This window comes from Pipistrellus kuhlii, unplaced genomic scaffold (genome assembly GCF_014108245.1).
Source record: "Pipistrellus kuhlii isolate mPipKuh1 unplaced genomic scaffold, mPipKuh1.p scaffold_m20_p_6, whole genome shotgun sequence".
Classification (NCBI taxonomy): Eukaryota; Metazoa; Chordata; class Mammalia; order Chiroptera; family Vespertilionidae; genus Pipistrellus; species Pipistrellus kuhlii.
In genome coordinates, this window is record NW_023425562.1 from 50,338,199 (window position 1) to 50,345,608 (window position 7,410).

A 7,410-nucleotide genomic window follows, 5' to 3' on the forward strand; every position below is an offset into this window, starting at 1 on the left:
CTTTGGGATGCAATGAAAGCAGTAATAAAAGGGAAGTTTATATCAGGAAACAAGTAAACAAATTGACATCACATCTTAAATAACTAGAAAAAAAAATGTAGCCCAATGTCAGCAAAAGAAAGAAATAATAAAAATTAGAGCAGAACTGAATGAGAGAATAAAAAGATTATATAAAAATGAATAAAACAAAGAGCTGGCTCTTTAAAAGATTAGTAAAATTGACAAACTGGGTAGATTCATAAGAAAAAAAGGAAAAAGACCCAAATAAACAAAATCAGAAATGAGAAAGAAATCACCACAGACATCATAGATATATAAGGATCATACTAGAGTATTATGAAAGACTATATGCCACCAAATTCAATAACTTAGAAGAAATAGATAAATGCCTAGATAAATCATGAACAACTGGAAAATCTAAATAGACTGGTCACCAAAAACCTCCCTAAAATAAAAATGCAGGACCAGATGGCTTCACCGGTGAATTTTACCAAATGCTTAAAGGAGATTGAAAACCTATCCTTCTTAAACTCTTCCAAAAAATTTAAGAGGCAATACTTCCTAACACATTCTATGAGGCCACTATAAACCCTGATATCAAAACCTGGCAAAGATGCTGAGGCTGGTTTGGCTCAGTGGTGGAGCGTCGATCTGTGGACTGAAGGATCCTGGGTTCAATTCCGGTCAAGGGAATGTACATTGGTTGCAGGCACATTCCCAGTAGGGGGTGTGCAAGAGGCAGCTGGTCGATGTTTCTCTCTCGACGTTTCTAGCTCTCTCTCTCTCCCTTCCTCTCTTTAAAAAAAATCAATAAAATATATTTAAAAAAAAACAAAAACAAAACCTGGCAAAGAGGACACACACACACACACACACACACACACACAAAAAAAACTACAGACCAATATCTCTGATGAACAAAAATGCAAATATCCTAAACAAAATACTAACAAATTGAATACAATAGTAAATTTAAAAAATAATACATCACGATCAAGTAGGGTTCATTCCAGGGGCACAAGGATGGTTCACTATATGCAAATCAACCAATGTAACACACCACATTAACAAAAGAAGGGACAAAAATCATTTGATCAAATCAAAACATGCAGATAAAGTATTTGATAAGATACAAAATCTATTTATGATTAAAACACTCAATAAAATAGGAATACACAGAAAGTACCTCAACATTCAAAAGACCATATATGATAAACCCTCAGCTAATATCATACTGAAAGTTTTTTTTCTAAGATCAGGAACAAGACAAGGATTCTCTCTCATCATTTTTATTCAAACTAGTGCTGGAAGTCCTAGCAGCAATAAGGCAAGAGAAAGAAATAAAAGACATCCAAATAGGGAAGGAAGAAATAAAACTGCCACTTTTTTGCAGACAACATGATCCTGTATATAGAAAATCCTAAATATTCCATCAAAAAATTATTAGCAACAATAAAAAAAAGTCAAGTTTCAGGATACAAAACCAATGTACAAAACTTCAGAAAAAGAAATGAAAAAAAAAAATCCTTTTGCAATTGCAAACAAAAGAATAAAATACCTAGGAATAAACTTAACAAAGAACGTGAAAGATCTACATACTGAAAATTACAAAGCATTATTAAAAGAGATTGAAAAAGATACAATAAAATGGAAACATATCCTGTATTCATGAATTGAAGAATCAACATAGTTAAAATGGCCATATTACCCAAAGCAATATACAGATTTAATGCAAACATAGTATTTATCTCAGAACCTGGCATAGAGGGGTTAAAAATGCAGACTTCAGGGTATTCAAATCTAGCTCCCTCACCTTAGGCAACTGACTTCCTTCCTGAATTCTCCTTTCCTCTTCTGTAAAATAAGAATTACAATCTATTATTTATAGAATGAAATTGGATATAAGATTTTATGTAATACTCAGTGTCTTTATAGAAAGATCTTTATATACTTTACTAGGGGCTCAGTGCACGAAATTCATGCCCTGGGGGTTGGGGAGTCCCTTAGCCCAACCTGCCCTCTCTCACATACTGGGAGCCCTCAGGGGATGTCCTACTGATGGCATAGGCCTGTGCCCCATGGGGAGTGGGCCTAAGCTGCAGTCTGGCCTCCCTTTGTGGGCGGCAACCGGGCTGATCAGGGGAAGGCACCAGCTCCATCACCCCACTGCTGCAGCAACTGCCAGTCACCGCAGCCACCAAGGTGTTTTCATCAACACGGACTCCAGTCCCTTCACCAAGAAAAAAATGACAACTTTCTTTAGACATTTTCAAGATGTGTCTTTCATAGGATATGCATTTCTTTATTTTTTTTTTTTATCCTCACCTGAGGATATGTTTTCATTGACTTTTAGAGAATGTGGAAGAGAAAGGGAAAGAGAGAGAGAAACATCAAAGTAAGAGGAACACTTTGATTGGTTGCCTCCTGCATGAGCCCTGATCTGGGCCCCGGCCAGGGTGGAGCTTGCAACCTAGGTACATGCCCTTGATCAGAATTGAACCCTGACCCTGCCACCTGCAGGCCGAGGCATTATCCTCTGAGTCAGACCAGCTAGGGCAGGATATGACATTTCTTAGCCCTCCAGCAGCGGACCTTCATTTTTTTCTCCAGAAGTGTGATGGAAAAACCCTAGATCACCTTTTTGGATTCTTATTACCCAAGTTACTAAGAATATTACCAGTGGCGTACAGGAAGCTTAGCCAATGTGCAGTCAGAAAAGGTGTTTCCTCTGTAGTTCACACCATTTGAGGGCAGAGCCTTGCCCAGGCCTAAAGCCTCTGGCCACAGCTTTAGGCCTGGGCAAAGCCCCTCCAGCTCCCTCTGATCACCGGCTCAGCCCTTGCCCAGGCCTGTCCAGTCCTTCCCAGGCCGAAAGCCTCTTGGGCAGGAGCAGAGCCCCAGCTCCCTGCAATCAATTGCAGGGGGTCTGCTCCTGCACCAGGCCTTATAACCTCACAGTGACCTGGGTGCCAGGGTATTCCTGGGACACAGGCCCTGGGCGCCTATGTATGCAAATTAATTGCCATCTTTTAGGCTAATTTGCATAGTCACTCTGATTGGCTATAGGCATAGTGAAGGAACAGTCAATTTACATATTTGTCTATTATTAGGTAAGATTGTCCCTATCATTAATAAGTTGACAGTTTGGTAAGAATGTTAGTATTTCTCTATATCACCAGTAGGTGTCGACACAGACTTGGCTAAAATAACCACTAGCTTCCCAAGTATAGAAGCCCTAAGAAGTATACAACAAAAGGGCCTTAGAGTTGGAGAAATTGAAGACAGAGTTGGTAGGGGATGTGGCAAAGTCATGAAAGATTTGAACTCACTTGTCCTGCCTCCACCCTGGGCTAGCCTATTTTATCCATCTTTAGTACTAGGTAACTATGAGTGCCAACTATGTGACAGGTGCTATTCACATTTTAAAATACAAACTCATTGAATTCCCAGAAACAACCATATGGGGAAAATGAGGCACAGTGGAGTTAAATGTCTTGCTCAACAACTCACAGATAGTAAGTGCAGAGTGGAATCAAAACCCTGGCATTCTGGCTGCAATCAACGTTATTCCAGAGCTTGCTTCTTTGGTCACCTTGGTAATAACTCTTGTTCCATTTTATTTTATTTTTATTATTATTTTTTTAATATATTTTATTGATATTTTACAGACAGGAAGGGAGAGAGATGGAGAGCCAGAAACGTCGATGAGAGAGAAACATCAGAGCCAGAAACGTCGATGAGAGAGAAACATCAACCAGCTGCCTCCCGCACACCCCCCACTGGGGATGTGCCCACAACCAAGGCACATGCCCCTGACCGGAATCGAACCTGGGACCTTTCAGTCCGCAGACCGACGCTCTACCACTGAGCCAAACCGGTTTCGGCAACTCTTGTTCCATTTTAAATCCTCCTATATCACATAGCTTCTTTGGTGACTTAACAAATTACTATTTTTCCATTACAGGGTTAAATTTCCTGAATCTAAGTTTTAGTAAGGAAATAATGTGGATTTTCTAAAAAAGTTATCATCAAATGGAGAGGACTCTGCACTGGGGGCCCAGCTGGGGGACCTCAGGGGCTCGGAGAGGCCTCACTGTGAGCCTGGCCCAGGAGTGGGGCTGTGGTAGAGAGGACTCTGCACTGGGGGCCCAGCTGGGATCCGTAGGGGCGAGGAGAGGCCCCTCTGACACTCAGAAGTCCTCAGGCCTCCGCCTCAGCCTAGCCCTGGGGCAGGGCGCAGCAGGGGGTTCTCCATGTGCCTACCCCGTGGGTCTGCAGGCCTCCGCCCTACCTCTTTGGGGAAACAAATCAAGGGGCTTCCACACTGTGACAGGGCATCTCCCAACCCCGAGTGCACGAATTTTGTGCACCAGGGTACGAGTTGTTCTATAAATAACAATCTTTTGCTGATTCTTTCACTTTAGCTCCAGGTTTGCCATCCAGTTTCAGTTGAATTTCATGAACCTGGTTATCAGCTATATTGGAGGCTTGGAGGACAACTGAGAAAGGAGGAGGTTGGCCTGGCCTTTCATTCATTTATTCATTCCTTGATTTGATAGCTATTGCCTCCTTCTCCCTGCCAGGCCTTGTACTGGGCTCTGAGGCCAATAAATGAGCCCTGCCTTCAAAGAGCTCAGAGCCAGTGAGAGTTAACCAACATTGGAAGTGTGCACACGTTGGCACTGCTTAATTGCCCATCTCTCCAGACTGATGGCATTTGTCTTATTCATTTCTCTATCATCCCTGCCTAGCACAGTGCCTAGTGCATTTTAGGTGCTCAACAAATGTTTGCTGAGTGAATGCAAAGCCTTCATCAAGGAGGCAGCATTTGATCTGGGGCTTTGACAACTGGAAAGGCTCTTGCCAGGTGAAGACAGGGGATAGGGGACACCCCCTCAAAAGTGACAGGGTCATTTTACTTTTTAATTGGTTTTATTGTAGTATACATGGATTGAAGAATCAACATAGTTGATTCACATTAACAAAAGAAAGGATAAAAATCCATTGGTTAATAAAGTTATATAGGGTTCAGGTGTACAATTCTATAATACATCATCTGAATATTGTATTGTGTGTTCAAACCCCCCCCCCATCAAGTTTCCTTCCATCATCATTTATCCTCCCTGTACCATCTTCTACCGCCCCACGCCCCTGTCCCTCTGGTAATCACCGTCCTATTGTCTGTGTCCATTAGGTTTGTTTGTTTATTTGGGTGTTTAGGGTCTTTTTTTGTTTGTTTGTTTGTTCTTGCTTAATCCTTTCACCTGTTTTACCCAGCCCTACAACCACCCTCCCCTCTGGACAGGGTTACTTTAAAAAGATCATCCTGGCTGCTGTATGGATAATGGTTCTTAGAGAGATGAGGGACCAGCGAGGAGGCTGGTGCAGGGTCCAGGGGAGAGAGGACAGTGGCCTAGACCAAGGCTTTGTTGGTGGGGACAAAAACAAAACAAAACAAAAAAAAAAGCCTGAAGAGGGATTTAGAAGGGATATATTAGACTTGGGAAATGTGGAGCAGGAGAGAGCAGGAATCATAGGTAAGTTCAGATGGCAGGTTGGAAAGGCCTTGGCAGGAAGTTGAGATCTGCTGAGCAAAATTTTAGGGCAGAAAGACCTTCCAGCCCTGAAGTCAGAACCCAGCTTTGGTGTCATTTCTACCAATGGGAACTGAGCTTATATGGGAAAGCAGTCTTGTGGGTACAAAGAAAGGGCATGAGCCAGCCCCATGTGAGTAAGAAGCTCTGCCTCACCTTCTACAGTTTTCTGGGGCTCCAACGAGGAGGGTTATCTACTGAGGCCTGGTCAATGCCCAGACCTGGCATTAAGGTCATAGGAAGGTGGAGTCCCTCCACAATGGACCTTATTCTTGCTCCGCAGCACACATCACAGACCACAGGTTGGCAGGACCCCTTTCTCCCTTTAATTATATTTTATTTTTTGGGGGGAGATATAACATACACAAAGTCCCCTAAGCTTATGGTATTATAGAACTTGATGAATTTTTGCCCATGTAATCACCAACCAGATTAAGATACAGACCTTTTCCAGATCCCCAGAAAAGTCCCTCTTGCTCCTTTCCCATCTCCACTCCCTCTCCAACCTGGATAACTACTATTCTGATTTCTATCACCATATATTAGTTTCACATGCCCTTGAACTTTATATGAACGGAATCATACAATATGCACTGCTTTTGTGTTTGAATTATCTTAGTTCACGTACTCTATGTGAGGTTAATCTATGATATCACATATGTCAGTATTTTGTACTTTTAGATGTAAAAACATAGTATTCCATTGAGTGAAGATGCCATAATTTTTTTCATTAATTCCCTCGTTGATGAACATTGGGCTATTTCCAATTTGACCTATGAATAAATCTGCTATGAAAATTCTTACACAAGTTATTTTGTACACATAGGCACTCACTTCTAGAATGAATACCTAAGAGTGGAAATTCTAGGTCATAGCATAGTTGTATATTTAAATTTAGTAGAAACTTCCAGTTTTCTAACTTCTTCTCTCACCAACAAGAATTTCATTTGCTCCCCATCCATGCTGACACTTCTCTTTTTAGCCCCTTCTCTTATTCTAAGCAAGAGTTTTCACTCTAAGACTCTTCTTTTCCTCCAGTATTGAATACTGGATGTGTCTGGCAGGCGTGCACTGATCCCTCAGCCCATTAGCAGCAAGCGAGTGAGAGGCCACATCCACTGTTGGAGTCTCAGCTAGATAATAAATGGTCATCTTATTGACATAGATGTAACCTCAGGAACTGGGATGGTTGTCCATGACCATGAGCATAAAACCAACATGAGGACACTAGAGCAAAAATGGAATGAACTTGAGACATGAAATGTCCTTGATGCCTTTTCCAAGCCTACCAATTAGCCTGCCATTGAGTTTCTATTTATTTTTTAAGCCAAATTCAGTAGGATTTCTTTTTTCTTTTTGGAACTTGCAATGTAAAGCCCTCCTTGCAACCAAACCCAGTGGTGCCATTTCTGTCCTCACATAGTCAGCCCCACTGAGCACTGCCTTGAAACCTTCTCTCTGGGATCCCATGTTCAGCTGGTCCTTCTCCTACCCCACTGGTCACTGCTTCTCAGCCTGCTTTCCTGTCTCCTCCTCTTCTGCTTACTATTTTATCCACCTTCCCCCACTTGGGATCTCATCCCACACCATGATGTAACTATCACCTGTGAGTGATAGATACCTACATGTGTATCTACAGTCCAGACCTCTCTTCTGAGGTCTCATACAAAACTGCCTACTGACCCTCTCCACCTAGATGCCACCCAGACATTTCCAACTTACCTTCTCAAAGCCAGACCCTTGATCTTCCCTCTCAATCTGATCCTTGGTCAAGGGCTCTTTCACTCCTTCATACTCAAGACAAAAAACTAGTTCT